This window comes from Phocoena phocoena, chromosome 10, assembly GCF_963924675.1.
Source record: "Phocoena phocoena chromosome 10, mPhoPho1.1, whole genome shotgun sequence".
NCBI classification, from domain to species: Eukaryota; Metazoa; Chordata; class Mammalia; order Artiodactyla; family Phocoenidae; genus Phocoena; species Phocoena phocoena.
In genome coordinates this window covers 9,851,692-9,870,928 of record NC_089228.1, presented here as the reverse complement: position 1 = coordinate 9,870,928, position 19,237 = coordinate 9,851,692, and positions in this window count along the sequence as shown.

The window sequence follows — 19,237 nt, the reverse complement described above, 5'->3', positions numbered from 1 at the left end:
AATGAAAAGTGGTACAGCCATTCTGAGGTAGTTTGTCAGTTTCTTATAAAACTAAACATGTAACTATAAAATCTATTAATTGTATGCCTGGCATTTATCCCAGAGAAAAAATTCACACAAAAGCCTGTACACAAATATTCATAGTGGCTTAATTTATAATAACCCTCAAACTGAAAACAGTCCAGATGTCCTTCAGCAACTGAGTGGATACAAAAATCTGTGGCACAGGGCTTCCCTGGTGGCGCAGTGGTTGAGAGTCTGCCTGCCGATGCAGGGGACACTGGTTCGTGCCCCGCTCCAGAAGGATCCCACATGCCGCTGAGCGGCTGGGCCTGTGAGCCATGGCCACTGAGCCTGCGCGTCCGGGGCCTGTGCTCCGCAATGGGAGAGGCCACAACAGTGAGAGGCCCATGCACCGCAAAAAAAAAAAAAAAAAAAAAAATCTGTGGCACATACATTCCATAAACAACTACTTTGCAGTAAAAAGGAAAGGGGTGTTGATATGAATAACTTACATGATTCTCTAGGGAATTATGATGACTAGAAGGAGGCTAATCCCACAAGGTTAACAAGATCATGTACTGTATGATTATATTTATATAACATTTTTGAAATGACATTTTTTTAATGGGTAAAAAGTTTAGTGGTTCCCAGGAGTTAAAAATGAGAGGGAGAGGGGGTCAGGAGAGACAACACTAAGGATCCCCATGGTGAAGGAACTATTCCATGTCTTGACTGTGGTGGTGGATACACAGACCTACATAAATGATAAAATTGTATAGAATTAAATACACACATTAGTATGAGTAAGACTGGGGAAATCTGAGTAAGATTGGTGAATTGTACCTATGTCAGTAACCTAGTTGTCATAATGTACTATAGTTTTGTGAAATGTTATCATTGAGGGAAACCAGATGCGGTAGGCTGAAAAATGGCTCCCTAAAATATGCATGTCCTAACCCCTAGGACCTCTGAATATATTCCCATGTCCTCACCCCTGGGACCTCTGAATATATTCCCTTGCATGATAAAAGGGACTTTGCATGTGTGATCAAGTTAAGGATCTTGAGATGGGGAGATTATGCTGGATTGTTTGGATGGATCCAGTATAATCACAAGGATCCTTGTAAGGGAGAGAAGGGAGATAGAAAGTCAGAGAAGGGATGTGATGATGGAAGCCGAAGTTGGCGTGATGCAATTGCTGACTGGTGACCACAAGCCAAGGAATGCAGGCAGTCTCTAGAAGCTAGAAAAAACAAGGAAACAGAGCTCCCTAGCGCCTCCAGAAAGCAGTCATGCTCTCACTTTGATTTTAGCTAAGTGAAACCCATTTTGGACTTCTGACCTTCAGAATGCATAAGTAATAAATTTGTGTTGCTTTAAGCCATAAGCTATGTGGGCATTTGTTACAGCAGCAATAGAAAATTAATATACTGGCTGAAGTGCATATATTCCTATTAGTCTTCTATATTATTTCTCACAATTTCATGTAAATCTACAATTATCAGAGTAAAATTTTCAGTTAAAACTATTATGAATGTGATCCCTCATATAAGCAATGCCAATTTGAGTTGTTTTGAAGCATGAAACCAAAATAGAAAGATGAAGGAGAGGAAAAAATAAATTCTCCTCTGGTCTGATAAGACTTATGATAATATCTAAACTTCTTTAAAAAAACAGTTATTTATTATTGGCAGTTGTACAGCTTCGTTTTATGACACTTCCAACCTTCTTCCTTCTAGTATAGTACAGTGAGAAAATGTATATTCTGGGGTTCAGATGTCTCAGTTAATATTCTAGCATCACTCAAGGGCTGTGAAATCCTGGGAAGTTCCAGGTTTTTCCATTGGAAATTGGAAATAATAAGAGTATCCCCTTCAAAAAGCAGTTGTAACAAATTATTTCTGGGAATGTGGTTATGGTATGTTCATGCCTAGTTCCATGCATTTTCCTAAATTCTCCACCAAGACTCCTCAACCACTCATTTTTGTCTGTCCCCTCATCCTCCAAAATATATCTTCTCTGTAGTAGAAGGCCTTTTAAATGGCTGCCAATGATCCTGCCCCCTGGAATTTTTGTAAATAATATCAAATTATTTGCCTTTTTATGATCCCCTGCCCTAGAATGTATGCCAGAGTTAGTGACTTGCTTTTATTGAATAGAATATGGAAAAATAATGGGATGTCACTTCAAATATTAGGTTATAAAAAAACTATTGACTTAAATCTTGGGTGTCCTCTCTCTGAATCTTCTCACCTGCTTGCTCTGATAAATCAAGCTGCTGTGATGTGAGCTGCTCTGTGGAGAAGCCACGAGGCATGGAACTGAGAGCAGCTCCAGCCAGAAGCCAGTGAGCACCCTAAGCTGTCAGTCCAAAAATCCACAGGGAGCTGAATCCTGCCAAAAATCATGTAAGGGAGCTTGAAAGGAGATCCTTTCCCAGTTGAGCCTTAGGATGAACCAGTAGCCATAGCCAGCTCCTTGATTGCAGCCTTGCAAGAGATCGTGAGCCAAAATGCTCAGCTAAACCACACTGAGAGCTCTGACCTACCCACACTGTAAGATAATACATGTTGTTGCTCTAAGTTACTATGTTATGCAGCCATAGATAAGTAATACAGTCTCTGTTTTTATATTATCCATGGGCATTAAAGAAGCAAACAATGACAAAACCAAAGTTATTTTCTTCATGCAGTGGAGGGGAGAAAGATAATCTGAATGAGTTACCTCTTGTCCTGTCTAGCAGATGGAAGTCTCAAAATTCTAAATACGCATTTATGGTAAGTGTCATGAATATGTGAATAAATGCCTGACAGACTGCCAGAAGTGGTTTTTAAAGAAACTATTAACCCAGATTAATCTATTTTTGGTGGAATTTCATTCAGAGTAACAAAAAAAAAAATGAATTATTTTAGGGAAGGTTGATGATTGGGAGGGATTTGAGGAATAAATAGAAATATTGCTGTATATTCACAGATCTGTCTTGGACAAGCCCCTTGAAACCAGCTTCCTCCACATTTTCTCCTCTTTTTTTTTTTTTTTTTTACTTCTGAAACCGCAGGTTTTTCGAGAGGATAAATTATTTTTCATTGTGTGCAGCAGTGGTATCTGTTTCAGGTGTGGGATGTGGAATGTTCCTGGAGCAAGAAAAATGGCTGCCATGTTGGTAAAATACATGCTGAAATCACATACTTTCTTAGTGAGATGAAACTGCATTATTTCACCTCCTTTGCTGTACAAGATTTGCCGCTGAAATACCTGCTGGCATTTGCTATAGTTATGTTCTCCTTCACCATCTTTGGTTATAAAATAAGGTGACATTATTTAGACGTCTAAATTACTGTGATTCTGAGTCCTAATACACCATTCTTTCCTCCCTGGGGATGCCAAATACTTAAGTCTGAGAGCTCCGCAGGGGCTCACTCCATTCAGTGGAGTCCATATTGGTATCTACTTCCTTCCTGAAAAATTTTACAGAAAGGAAAATAAGGTTATTCCATCAAAGATTCTTGCTTCTGTGCTGTCGTTGCTTTAGCACTGAGTCTTCTTTGAAAATGGTAATTGTTAGCAGTGCAGCACGCCTCTGACTGCAAATACGGGGATGGAGATTTTAAGGAAGGTTCAAATGCTAATTGTAATTTGAGTTGCCATATAGCTGAGCCAGTGGCAAGATATATGAAAGCAATCAAAGAGAGCCATTGAGTTGGGTCCTTTCCTTTCACCTTTTCTCAGTGTTCTCTATGACCCAGGAAAGTCCCCAGCCTCTGGCCTCTCCCACGCTTGGTGTAATGCATATGTGTGGCCTTATGTCTCTGAATGTCATCATGAAATGTTGCGGCAGAAGGAGAAGCGTGTCTAAGGGGAGACACAGTGTTCCTTAGTATATGTATAACTATCCAAAGAAGATGTATACAAATAACATGAAGATGAAAAATAGTCAATTACTAAGTAAATTTAGTAATAAAAGACCTCTGTAAAATTCTTCTCATAGCCAGTGTTTGAAACTGACACACAGCCTTTTCTGCCCATGTAACATTGTGCAAAGCAGTTCACAGGGAGAGGGCAATCTGAACAATGAATCTGGAGAAGAAAAGCTAAAATGCGCTTTTCCTCTGTATTTGATGGTTGGGTTGATGGGAATCTAAAATATTTATACTACAGTAGTATCAAGTATTTATTGCCTACTGAGGGAGCCATAGAGAAAGAAGAAGAAAATTGACAGTAGTGGCCAAAAACACATTTGAAATTATCTGCCCATTTTTTTACACCTGGTCACAGATAAACAAGACTGCTTCCTCTAACTTCCAAATTCAAGAGCAACCTAAGACGGTAGAAAACACTTTCTAAATCGCCTAATTTACTTTCAGTGTGTAGTTTATGCACAGGTGTATCTGAGGCCTTGTTTGAACAGCATTCTCGTTAAAGGTGCTACATCACACACAAAAAATGGCATGTTAATGATATTGTGACATTCATAGAACTTAAAGCCAGTTAACTTCATGCAGGCATTTTGTCGATAAAATTAAACTAATGAAAATGAAAACAAATCCAATGTAAGTTAACTGAAAATTATTTATAAAAACAGTCAGTGTTAGTTTCCCCAAATGTAATGTTACCATTATCATCATTTTTACCTTAATGGCATAATTATATATAAATTATTTGGAGAACCTTGTGAGTGCTTAGCAACATGTATTATGAAACGGTAAAAGATATTCATCCTTTCAAACTGATGGGCTGGTAAATCATATCTAACTTCATAGTCTCTACAAAATATTTTATAAATTGAATTTTGTCACCATCTTAATATGATATAATTACCATTAATACCATATCTCCACATTAAATGTCTGATTTTTCTCACTATTACAAATCTACGACTTAATCTTGGAACTACTCACTTCTCCTTTTCCAGCCAGCCAGGATACAAGACAGATCCCACTGAAATGACTGAATGGGAAAGTCACCATTCTAGATCATCGTGACAGGAGGAAAGGGGGTGTGGGGATTGTCCCAGATCCTTCTCAGTTCTCTCCTCTTCCAGCTTCATTTCATGAACTTGAAAAAGGAAGCCACTACAACATCTGCAGGCCAGAGAATTATGCTGAGGCATGTTATTCCCAGGTTGCTTTCTGTGTCTGCAAAGGCATAGATAATCTGTTTCCCATGTGTTTTCTCACACACTTCTCTTCGAACATGAAACACCCAACTTCACCTATCTCAAATGGCTAAGTTCTTATTTGCCCATCCTCAAAAGCAAAGGCACCTATAATCCTCTCCTTAGGTTGACATAACTGGTTTTTAAATTTTTATGTAATTTTTTTGGTGCATTGTATCGGTTAGATTTTGTGAAAATAACACTATGTAACAGATTTCCCCAACACTCAGTTAATTAGGATAATAATCATTTATCATTACGCATGTGTCTGTGGGTTGGTTGGGCTTCAGCCAGTCTAGACAGCATTTTTCTTCTTACTGCGTGTCTCCAGGTCAGCACATCTGACCCTGGTCTTCCTGCTCCTGGCACTATATAACTATTGCATGTATTTCTCATGATGGTGACTGGGTTGCCGTCTAAGTGTGGATCTAAATGAGGCACAAGAAGACACGTAAAACATAAAAGACCTCCTAAAGCCCCTGCTCAGAATTGTCATATTATCATCACTGCTCACATATCTTTGGCCTATTGGTCACAGGCCAAGTACAAAATCAAGAGCCCAAAGTCATACGGCCCCAGGATGAGTCCATGGCAAGGCTGTGAATTCAGAAACACGTGAAGTTTGGGGACCAATAATGTAATCTACCGCCTGCCTCTCTTAGGCGATTTTATTGTTTACCTTATGAACATTATTTGGATGCCTATTTTTCTCTGCTTTGTTAGTGCCTTTCGCATGGATATTTTATTTGCATAGTGCCTTTCACATGGTAGGCTCTCAGCAATGAAGGGATATACAAGCCCACTGACCTTAATTCCCTCTGCACATTGCTAATTACACATAAGCTCATATGACTAGTTCTTTCTACAGAGGTAATAATGGAGGAGCCTGAATTGTTTACATAGTGTTGCCCTTCAACCTCACTTCACTACTGGGAATCTTTGTATAGAATTCAGCGGTATTAAAATGAATGTAAGCAAGTCCCATAATAAATATTTATTTCCTGAATTAATGAATTCCCAGCACAGGGCTTCAGAATTTCTTTTTTAAAATTTAGTTATAAATAATGTCCACCTATCATATACATTTTAGCCCAGTTATTATATGTTCATGAATTTTGGTGATGGATAGTGGCAGGACAGCTGCCAACATATCCCATTTAAAGTAACTAGCTCATGACCATACTTAGGACTTTATTCTGATTAACACTAACCGATCTGACTTACAAAGGTAAAAGTGACTTTTTCCATTTCCATACACCTGACTTTTAGCTCTCTTTCCCCTTTGATATCTTGGTTGCGGTTCCATGTCCACAGTGATCTAGAATTTCCTTATTGGACTCGTAGAGAGGTATCTGGGTGAAATCTCCACTCACAGAGACTTCAGCTAGTCTTCTGTGTACTCACCCAACAAAACAAGGAAAAACAATTATGGATATTGAGGTCAGGATTTTCTTATCTGATTTTTTTTCCAAAAGAACACCACGTTGTCTCTCACTTGCCTGATAGTTTATCTTTAGCACATTTATAAATGTTGACAAATTTGAGTGACTGTGCTAACATATCGGGAATTGTTAAAATGTAGCAAAGAAGTAAAAAGAACGTTAGACTTTAAGGAGAAAACAGAATTTACTCTCAAACCATCTCTGGATAGTTTAAGGTAATAGGGATAATTTTTTTAAATTAATAGGAGGAGATTAAAAATTAATTGTCAGTAAAGTGTTTGTTAGTCTAATGGCCAAAACAATGAGGATCCTGTGAGTCTACACAAAACATGAACAACAGAATATCCCAAGTTGTGAATTTTGATTCTTTTTTTCAATTTTAGTATCATAATGGTCTATACTTACCAACTCAGATAAGTTGAGGAACTTTCATAACATGTGGCTGTTAACATTCTTTCCTTTTCCTCTCCTATAAACCTGCTTCCAGAAAATGCATTACTTACCCTGCTTTACTGTAAGATTAGACTCAGTATCATTAAGATGAGCTATTTTTTTTAACTAAAATAAACTTTGCAGAAATTACAGGTATAGATTCTCAAATTTAATTCCGCTGTCTGAAATACTATACCTAGCAAGTAATTTAATCAAAGAGAAATTTCCATCTGATGTTACCTTCATCCAAATCAAATGTATATAATCCAAACCCTAAATATTTTAGGACCAGAAAGATAGTTACATAAAAGTTTGGCTTTCTGGGTAAGATAATATACTCAACTAGAGTTTTATACTGTCCTTGAGCAAATTCATCTCTGTGGAAATTTGTTGTGGTGTGATGCTCTTGATAAAATAAGTAGGTTGTATTTCTACCATATGACCTTCAGTCCCAGCTGTTTTCTGCACGCTTCTCTGTCGGAACCATAGACACCTGAATGGCTAGGGCTGTGCTGTTCTCATCTTTGTATCCCATACAAAGGTGCCTGGAATATAAAAGGAATCTAAATAGCATCTGTCTAAAGAATTAGTCAAGTGACCTCTTGTTATTTCCAACTTATTTACTGCTGTGTATTATTTAATACTACTGACCATTTTAGGGGACCCTCTTGGTTCCTACCTAAAACGTTTCCTTGCTTCCAACTTAACTTTTTGGCAGAATCTCAGTTTGGTTCAGTCCTGCAATACCATGTGACCAGGAGAGATGATGGATCTTTACCAGTTTAAGTTAACCATAGGTGATATCTGTTCTCCTTACCAGTGACTGGTTTGGGAAAAATCATTTCACTGTGCTGTGACCAGTGAGCAGTGAGACAGATTGAAGTGGACAGCTGGAAGGATTGTGTCTAGGGAAGATTTTCTGTGAATCCAAAAAGACATAAATGAAACATGCCTCTTTTTCTAGTGGGAATCATTGTGAATACATGTTACATCTGGAGCTGGGGCATCTGAAAGGCACTCTCACATGCTATAGATGGGAGAGAAGAAATTTTGCAAAACTTGCATCTTTGCCATTTTTAAGCTATTTAAATAATGAATTACAGAACTGAGCTATCTGCAAATTCTATAAAGTTTCTTATGATTAAATTAATTTAAAGTTAAATTTTCTCTTTCTTATAGTCTAAATGATATATAACCATACACTTTTCTAAACTCCTCCTTCTTCAGATTTATATGACATTGGGTTTGCCTGGTTTTCTAATTCTTCAGTTGCAGCTTTCTCTGTGTGTCCCATGATTTGTTTGTAGGCTTTTCCCAAGGTTTTTATCTTGGTACCCTTCATTTCCACTGGCTGTTCTTGGTGACTTTATTCATCTCACAGCTTTACCAACTCTATTTTGATAACTACGAAGTCTTGTCTAAAGTTTTGACTTCTCAACTTAGCTTCAGGCTCGACTTTCTACTTCTCATAAGACTCCGTAGCTTGGGGTTTTCATAGATTTCCTTAAACTCCTGAGTTCATGTGAGAACTCGTGATCTTCTGACCGCACACTGTCTTTCATCTTGTCTGGAAGAACAGCCTCCTGAGTTTGCTGGATCAAAAAACTCTACAGTCATCTTTGGTCCCTTCTTCTTTCTTCACTCTCCGCAGGTAATGAACCACCAAATCCTGATATTTTACCTCTAAACTGTTTCCTGAATCGGTATCTTTGTTTTCATTGCTACTGGTACCATCCAATGGGTGTTGCAGATTTACAGTGTCTGGGGTAGAGATAGGATGCAGTCTGAGGTGAGTTTACTTTTCTTGTCTTTGAAGTTCAACTCCACTTTTTCTGATTCTTTTTTAAGATCCATGAAATATTCTGAAGTTTCTCTGTAATAAACCTAGATTTGAATTACTTCTTGTTTTTCATGCTTGGAATGTGTTTTACATTCTGAATCATAAAATATATACTTTTCATCAGTTTCATGTCATTCTTTAATATTTGCTCTCCAGATTCTGCTTCCCCTGTATTCTTTCTGTTATTTTCTTTTTGAACAAGATAGCACTTGACATTTTTTCATTTCTACATACCACTGTATGATTGTCCACTTCACATTTTTCTAACAGTAATTGTATTTTATTTAACTGAAATAAATTTATAAAAATCTACCAGACATGGGAATGTGGTATCAGAAGCCAAAAGAGCAATAGCTCTACAAGGCAGTGCTCTAAGTGTTTATCTATGTTAACACATTTTATCCTCTTTGTAACATTATTATTATCATCTCTGTTTTATAAATAAAGGAAATATGGTACAGAGGGGTGAAATAACTTGTCATTGATCATACAGCTCATAAGCAGTAGAATCAGTATTTGAAAATGGGCTTCAGAATTTGTTATTAAAAAAATTTTTTTTTATACAGCAGGTTCTTATTAGTTATCTGTTTTACACATATTAACGTATATATGTCAATCCCAATCTCCCAATTCATCCCAGAATTTTTTTTTTTTTAAGATGTTGGGAGTAGGAGTTTATTAATTAATTAATTTTTTTTTTTTTTTTTTTTGCTGTGTTGCGTCTTCATTTCTGTGCGAGGGCTTTCTCTAGTTGTGGCAAGCGGGGGCCACTCTTCATCGTGGTGCGCGGGCCTCTCACTGTTGTGGCCTCTCTTGCTGCGGAGCACAGGCTCCAGACACGCAGGCTCAGTAGTTGTGGCTCACGGGCCTAGTTGCTCCGCGACATGTGGGATCCTCCCAGACCAGGGCTCGAACCTGTGTCCCCTGCATTAGCAGGCAGATTCTCAACCACTGCGCCACCAGGGAAGCCCGAGAATTTGTTATTTTTAAGCACTACCTTTGGTGGTCAAGCACTACACTATCCCAATGTGTTCCTCCTTCAGGGTTCTCAGATGTTTCTTTTTAACCTAAAGTAAATAATTTAGTAAGCAGAGTCCAATTTTATTTAATTGAAAAAAATACAAATTGAATGCAGCAATGAGCTACTGATGAGGTTTGAAGAGAAATTGGCTCAGTAAAAAAAAACTCTAAAACTCTGCATATAAAATGAGGAAAAGAGATACCTCCAGTTATTATTACAGTTTCGCCTGTAATAGTGTTGTAGGAAGTTTTGTGCTATGATGTCATTAGCACCCAAGCACACAAAAAGACAAGTGCCTCCTACCCCCCAGTTGCATGCCTAAAATGTGAACATCATCGTATTGTACGATTGAAATGTACTTTTAAGCTAATTAAAAATCCTGGGCATCACTGAATCTAAGTGATGTTAACATGATGCTATATCCTATTTTGAAAATGCAGAATTACTTTCCTCCTTAGAGAAGGCAGAATGGGAGCCCCAGTTGACCTGTATATAATTTTTAGAAGATCAGGCGCTTCCATTTCTTCCATTCATGATAAGAGAGGTGATAAGTTGACAGAATCAGTTTCTTTTTATTTATTGGCCATTACAGTTGTAAAATACTGCAGACATCAGCCTAACATAAATCAGTTCCCCTCAGATGAATGTGCCTTCGGAGAGGCTTTCTGCCGAGGTTTCCTCACCTCAGCCATATCTCTCTGGAGTACTCTTGCTATGTCTTTGGCAGCACTTTTGAATTTATTTTGTTTTTAATTCTGAGTAATCCTCAATCAGAAGACAAACAGAGGCTCAGAACTTTAGAGTTGAAAAGGACTTTGGAAGTTTTATCATTTAGATCATCTGTGTCAGGATTCTTTCTGCTACAAGCAACAAAAAGCATGATTCAAACTCACTTAAGCAAAAAGAGAATTAATGGTCTCTGTAAATTAATAATCCAAATATAAGTAAGCTTCAGGTAAGGCTTGATCTAGTCGTTCAGAAACCTCTTTAAGGACTGCATCACTTTCTATTACTCCACTCTTTCTTTACAATATTTGCTTCGTTCTCGGGTTCTTTATGGTTTTTATCACAAGAAAATGGAATGCATTGATACACTTTAGTTAGTCAGAGTCCACTCCTTCATTTGGCAGTGCACCCAATACCAGCCAACCTAGATGGCCTCTCTACAAATGGAAATTCACAGTGCTGGAGGAAGTAGGAAATATGAATGCTGGGGAAAAAGCCAGAGGATATCTCTTTTTATCAACCCAGTTATTTTACAGGGACATCTCTGAGCTATAGGATGGAAGGAGACCATCTATTACACAACTAAATTTGTGTGACAAGAAATAAATGTTAATTTTATTAAGCTAGTGAGATGTCAAGATTTATCCGTAACAGTGGGAAAATGCAGAATTTGCCCATCCAGTTATGTTCTCAATGTTTGAGTTTTAGTCATTGAAACTTGTGGTGAACATACCTTCCAGCTCTTGCTCTTAGAGAGCTCATGCTTTGACTCTTAATATTGTAGGTATTTAGATTCCTGAGTGACTGACTGAGGCTTCTGCTCAGTAAAATGGGGACAGTGAGAAATGTATGCCATGATGAAAGAAAGCATTCACTGATTGGTTAGTTAGCACATGTAGACATGGAGCTATAGTTGCATTTCCTCTTGACTTGGGCATATTACTTCTCACCTATACCTTGAGGTAGTACAAAGGAGCCTTATGTTTTTAAAACAGATCATCAGTAGAATGCCATGCCTTTTGAGACAGTGAGCTCACTCTCACAAGAGATGTTCAGCTAGTATCTGAAGCTGTCAGCTCTTTTGTTTGGAGCTCATTTACTCAGTACTATTTATTGAGAGTCTGTTATGTATCAGGGAATCTTCTGGGTAACTGGAGGTATGTGTGAACAAAATGGACAAATTGCTGCCCTTGTTGTATTTACATATAATAGCGTCGAAGGAAAATAAGCAAGTAAGTAAAATAGATGGTCTATCAAATGGTATGAGTGCTCTGGAGAAAAATGAAGCAGGAGAGGGGTATAAAGAGAGTGGTATGCGATAGATTTTGCCTTGGTTAAGAAGCTAAGTGAGACAAATTTTCAGATTTATGTTTGGTTCAGTTGTATGATTCTGTAATTCTAGAACGTAGTCTCCCTTGTTATGGACATTTAACCTTGCACACTGTTGATGGGACTTTAAATTGGTGAAGCTACTATGAAAAAAAGTGTGGAGGTTCTCAAAACACTAAAAATAGGACTACCATATGACTGAGCAGTTCCACTGCTGGTTATGTATACAAAGAAAATGAAAACACTAATTTGAAAAGATTTATATACCCCACGTTCATAGCAGCATTATTTATGATAGCCAAGATATGGAATCAACCCAACTGTCCATCAACAGATGAATGCATAAAGAAGATGTGGTATATGTATATACACAAAGGAATATTACTCAGCCATAAAAAAGAATGAAATTCTGCCATTTGCAACAGATGGATGGACCTAGAGAGTATTAATGCTTAGTGAAATAGGTCAAACAGAGAAAGACAGAATCTATATGTTATTGCTTATATGTGGAATCTAAAAATAAAACAAACAAATGTGTATAATGAAACAGAAGCAGACTCATAGATAAAGAAAACAAACCAGTGGATAATGCTGGGGAGAGGGGTAAAATAAGCGTATGGGATTCAGAGATACAAACTACTGTGTATAAAATAGATAAGCAACAAGGATATGTTTACAGCACAGAGAATATAGCCGTTATCTTGTAATAACATTAAAGGGAGTATAATCTCTAAAAATATTGAATAACTATGTTGTACACCTGAACCTAATATTGTAAATCAACCATATTTCAGTAAAATAAAATACAATTGGAAAAATATGGTCCCCAAAAGATGTATTTTCATTCTGGCCATGAACTTCTGAGATCTCAATGCTTAGTAGAAGCAAGGACTCAATCTTTAAGAAGATAAGTAGTGGCAATAGAGAGAGGTTTTTAAAGAAGTTATGGAGTAGGGAGAAGTGAGGAACAGCCCACTTTCTAACTCCCTCCCTCCCAAATAATATTTGATAAAAGCTAACCTTCTTCTGTCCAGCTGGGATTACTATTGATGCCTTTTCCAATTTTGAGAGTTTTTTTTTTCTTGATTAAATTAGACTCAACGGGATATTTCTGCTCAGTTAAGACTTTTCTCTAGGAAAGCTACCTGGAAAAAAATTTTAAATGATTATCTTAAGAAGGAATTATCTATGCATCTATCTATCTGTCTACTATGTATCTAATTACAGATGTGTTATTACTTGATTAGTAGGTGGTAGCTGGGTATTCAGCTTCCTCAGGGGCAGGAAAGAGGTAATTTATTGATGAGACAAGTACCTATGAATAGGAAAAAAATGAATATGGGGATTCTCTCTCAACAATAACAACAACAAAATGGGAACTTTAAAAAGAAAGATGATGTAGGTGATGAGGAAATTAGGGAGATTGACTTGTAGTGAGACTTCAGAACCAAGAGAAATCCCATAATTGAGAGAAAGAAGAATCTATGAAACAGAAATCTAACTAACATTTAGAAGACAAAAACAAAATGCCAGACAGATAAAATCTAATCATCATCATTGTGTTTGAAAGATTTAATAATGGTAAAGAAACTTGATTCCAGTTTGGAAAATGGCACATACACTCAGAGATGATTACACTTTGGAGCTCTAATAATAATGTTGTGCTGTATATCCAGAGGTGAAATTACAGACCTACCATCTGTTTTACTTGTTGTAGGGATTCATTTGGATATTCCAGTTTATATCATCAGTGTCACACATTTACAAGGCAAGAGCCAGTGGCTCTTGGGTGTTCCCATGGCCCAAGCCAAAGTATACATAGGTGCAGAACTCATTGATACTAGCTGGTTTCACCAATAAAAGATGATGCATCATGTAACAAAGATGATGGCTTTTTAGAAAAGGCTTAGCAATTAAAGACACATCATAGGTCTTGAACCAGAAAGGCCTTATCTTTGAGAAGCAGCTAAGTGTCTAGACAGAAAACTGGAGATGCTGACTTTGGCATTTTATTTGCTCTGTGGCATTTGGTTTCCGCAGCTTAGGGGATGGAGGTGCTACCAGCATGTAGTGTGTTGAGGCCCAGGGTGCTGCTGAACATACTACAACATACAGGTCAGCCCGCCGTAGCACAGACTCACCTGACCCCACATACCAGTAGTGTCATGGCTGAGAACCCTAGTTCAGACTCGTATTTTAATTTTTCTGAGCCTATTTTCCCCTCTCCTTATATGAGGATAATTTCTTACAGGGTTAATGTAAAGAAATTGATGAGATGGCATATATACAAATGCCTAAACATGGTAGATGTTTACTAAATTTTGAGTATGAACATTTAAAATTGTCTAATTAGAGAGTGATTCTAAAACCTGTGAAGCAGATTGGAATAGGGTTTCAGGTGTAAACAATGAGGGACACTGACCTGCACCATTTGGGGGAGGAGAAGTGGATACAATATTTATTGTATGTTTTTTATGTTATTTCCTACTTTGTATCGTGGACAAGAGCTTTTTATAAGAAGTGTACATCCTCTCCCATTCCTGCCCAAAATGTTCCTTAGCAAATGTTTATGGACAATTTAATATAAATAGATTTATATCACTGGAGAACATTACATTGCTTTTAATAAGCTAACATGTTCTGCAGGTGTTGGAGAGAGGACATGGTATTTTCTAGAAGCTGTTTGACCAAGGCAGTGTTGATTTTCAAAATCTCTTGACATCTTACATTAAAATAAGTTATTTCAAAGTAGTTTGGGAGGTGCTGAGGTGAGTGAAGCAAGAAGGAAAGAAGGAAGGAGGGAGGGAGGGAAGGGAAAGAGGAAGAAGGAAGGGGGGGAGAGAGAAAAAGGAGAGAAGAGGAGGGGAGCGGAGGGGAGAGGAGAGGAGAGGGTAAGAGAGAGAGAAAGAGAAAACATATATTTGTTTGGCCCCCAAGCAGTGAAATGATCAGAATCAAATGGAACGCTGTAACAGTAATTGTTGAGGCATAAATACGTAAATAGTTACCATCCGGAATAGGAAACAATGAAAAGATAGAGAACAGGACATTTGATCCAGAAGACCTGATGGAGACAGGTGCTTAAGTGGCCCTCACATTAACTGTGTTCAGCAAATCGAATGAAACGCAGCACTGAGAACTGGATTTGGAAACCAGCTTGAAGTCAGGGAAAGTTACTCGTCACAGCTATAATATTCCTTTTCCGTGTCTCATGTGCGCATTCAGCCAAGCTGCTTTTTCTGGTCATATTCTGAAGTTTTGTGGGGCTTTTCCCTCAAACTTGAGTCAGAGAAATCTGGAGTTGGAGTAAGAGGAACACTCCCACTCTGCCGAATGTTTTCTCCAACTTGATTACATGTTGAAATCACCTGGGGATCATTAAACAGCATTGAAACCAGTTTTTCTGTCCTATACAGTCAGAGATTCTAATTTACTAATTGTGGCGCAGACTGGGCCTCAGAAGTTTTATATAACCCCAAGTGATTCTGTGGGACAGCAACCTAGTTAATGCATAACCTAGAATGCTTAAGAATTAAAAAGCTAAAAGAGAAGACTCTCTCTCTCTCTCTCTCTCTCTCTCTCTCTCTCTCTCTCTCTCTCTCTCTCTCTCTCTCTCTCTCTCCCTCTCCCTCTCCCTCTCCCTCTCCCTCTCCCTCTCCCTCCCTCCGTCCCTCTCCCTCCCTCCCTCCCTCCCTCTCCCTCCCTCCCTCACCCTCCCCTCACCTCCCTCCCCCCTCCCTCCCTCCCTCCCCTCCCTCCCTCTCCCTCCCTCCCTCCCTCCCTCCCTCTTCCTCCCTCCCTCCCTCCTGTCTCCCTCTTTGAAAGGCATGTTAATAAGCTATGGGACAACACCGACAAGCTAGATTGGAGTAACTCCAATCTAGTAGTGGTAATGAAAACAATATAATAATGGCTAACATTTACTAAATACCTACTCCTTTCCAATTTTGTAAATGCGCTTTACTGCCAATAATCCATTTAAGTCCTTCGACAACTCTGAGGCAGGTGTTAAAATGCTCAGCGTGGGATCCATTGCTTGAACAGAGAGATTAACTTGGCTAGGGCACTCAGTAAGAAGCACACCAGTCTTCTAGATTCTAAATGCAAAAACACTGAAACTAAGACCTTGGATATACCAGAACCTGACCTTGACAGAAAAAGTCTAGGGGTTCTTAGTTTTGGAGGCACACTGATGAGCTTAAAACACACACACGTTATTTTTTTAGGTTTGCGAAAATATTCTGTATGATATTTTAGTGGTGGGTGCTTGACACTATGCATTTGTCAAAAGCCACATAAGTTTGCAGCTCAGACACTGAAATTTAATGCATACAAACTTAAAAAATCAGTGAAATCAGAGTCTCTCAAGATGGAATGCAGACTGTAAACAAAGAATCTAATTGTATTACGAATGTATACCCACACTGAAGGAGGTGGAGGAAAAAGGTGCCGCACTAGTAACTTTGGATTTGAACAGAGATTAAAGGCAATGGGAACTTGACATAAGCGCTGCACTCCCGTAGGTAAAGTTATTTTCTATAGAGGCACAGGTTAACAATTCCAAAAGCACTATCCATGTATACTGGAAGTGAACAATTAAGTAAGTAGATGGTGAATGGTTGCAGCCAAGTTTCTCACTGCTGGTGGGGGAGGGAGGCTTGTATAATAGTTAAGGAAGAGGAGAGAAGGCTAGAATGATCCATGGAGTAATAAATTAGAGTTGGAGACATCAGTATGAACTCCCATTTAGTTCAGTATAGATACATGGATATTTATGGGTTGGTAATACACACATTTATTTTCTAGCTCTGTCCTCTGAGAGGACCTAGAAGCAACAGAGTCTTGGAAGCCACGGGCACACCAAGTTCCTGGATGTTGGTTTCTAATACCATTCCCCAATAAAAGGAAACAGGGCTTCTTGGAGAAATGGTTGATTCTAAGGCTTGGGCAGAGAATATGCAAGATAAGCCCGGAGCTCAAAAAGACAAAATGATAGGGTATGTACAGGGGACACAGGGGCAAATAAAAGAGCTCTCAGTAGCCAATCTTGTAATAATTTGAGCAGCAAAATAAGTAACACAGTACTGGAGTATAACCCAAAGTATAAAGTAAATATCCACGAGCCCATACTAACAGGAATAATTGAATACATAAATAAATATATGGGAAAGAATAGGCAAATCTCCTGTGTAGAATAAGTGTCAATAATTGATGAAGCTATTCCTCCCTCAAGGCGGTGGAACATAACTCCCTTTCACATAAGCATGGGCTGCACGTAGCGACTTCTTTCCAAGTAGTGTGGTACCAACGGACAGAGGAATTGTAACTTTACAGTGGAGAGACCTGATAAAGCTCAGTCGAATGATTACGATAAATGTCAACATCAGGGACGTGTCATGGCATGTCCTCGTGATGTGGTGTCACGAGAATGGCACTTTACCTCTGTGCTCTTCCTCCCCAAAGTCCATAACCTCCATTCAAACATGGAAAAAAAAATCAGCCAAATCTGAATTGAGGGACATTCTCCAAAATACCTGGCCGGTACTCTTCAAAACTGTCAAAGTCATCACTAAAAAGGAGAGTGTGAGAAACTGTCACAACCAAGAGAAGCCTAAGGAGACAAGATGACTAAATGTAGTGTGGTATCCTGGATGGGATCCTGGACCAGATAAAGGACATTAGGTAAAAACTAAGAAAATCTAGATCAGGCATGGGCTGTAGTTAATAATCATATATCATTTTTATATACTAATTGTAACAAATGTATCATATTACTAATAGGTGATAATGGGGAAAATTGGGTGTAGAATATATGGAGAATCTCAAAATTATCTTTAAAACCTTTTGTAAATGTGCAACTATTCTCAAGTTAAAAGTTATGTAAAAAACAACAAAGTAAAATACCTCTGTCTTAGGACACCTCTAGAGACTCAGATTTAATTTGTCTGGGGTGGAGCTTGAGCACAAGTATGTTTTAAAAGAGCCTCACATGGGCTTCCCTGGTGGCGCAGTGGTTGAGAGTCCGCCTGCCGATGCGGGGAACACGGGTTCGTGCCGCCATCTGGGAAGATCCCACATGCTGCGGAGCGGCTGGGCCCGTGAGCCATGGCCGCTGAGCCTGCGCGTCCGGAGCCTGTGCTCCGCAACGGGAGAGGCCACAGCAGTGAGAGACCCGCGTACAGAAAAAAAAAAAAAAAAGAGCCTCACATGATTCTAAGAAGCCTTAGATGAGGATTAAAGTCCATTGAATTAGTCCCATGGCACAACTTTTCCTTTCCAACATGTGCTAAAATTTGCCTTTTCAGTCCAGAGTTCTGAAATCTTCCCTAAAGGTTCTTCCCACAAGCGATCCAAGTGTATTCCAAGTTTTTGAGATCCAAGTTTTTTTGAGTCCAAGTTTCTGAGAATCTAAGCCTGAGTTCTTTGAGAAAACTCAGATAATGTTTCTAAATTTAGTAGTATGTTCTGATGTCAATTAACAAAAGAAAAGTCATGCGTTCTCTTAAAAAAAGACATAAATATTATTAATTGAGATTGTAGTCTAGAAGGATAATTCAGTCCCAGAATTATGGTGCCTCAAAGTGGCAGTTGAAATGACTGCTGTTTTAGTATCCATATTGCATGTGGCAAACTTTGTTTTTGCTCTGCACGAGTTTGGTTTTGAAATCAGAGCAGATCAGTATAACAGACAGAAGTTAAAAGTACAGAATCATAAACTTTTGAGATTATTCAGTCTTGTGGTTTTCCTCTGTGCCACATATTTCTTGGGAGGCTTCCTTGGTGTTTAGGTGGCATGAGTTCCATAACTCCACTTCGCTTCAGAGTCATCCCTGTGTAACCAATTGTTTTTTTCCTGATGTTTCCACATAGTACTCCTTAAAATACCCCAAAAAACAACCAAACAAAACACGCAAACAGACAAAAACAAAAAAACACACGAAAAAACGTCTGGTGCTGCTAAGAAAAAAAAAAATTAAGCCACCAAAGTAGTCCAGTTCCCCCAATTTGCAGATGAGGTATTTGAGGCCCAAAAGGGTCAGGGGCACACACTTGATTCTGATGCCCAGTTCCATCTAGAGTATGCATGTAATGATGTTTAACCTTGATCTCAACATGAGTGTCAGTGATGGCAGCGAATCCAAACTTTGTAAGGATTTGTTTTTTTGATAACCAGATGAGCTAGATGCGCTCAGTTTGAGCTCAAAAATGTGAGTGGCTTACACTAAATTCTGTTATTTATGTCCATCTCTCTTCCTTCTCAGGTATCAGATCATGTAAGTTTACATTCC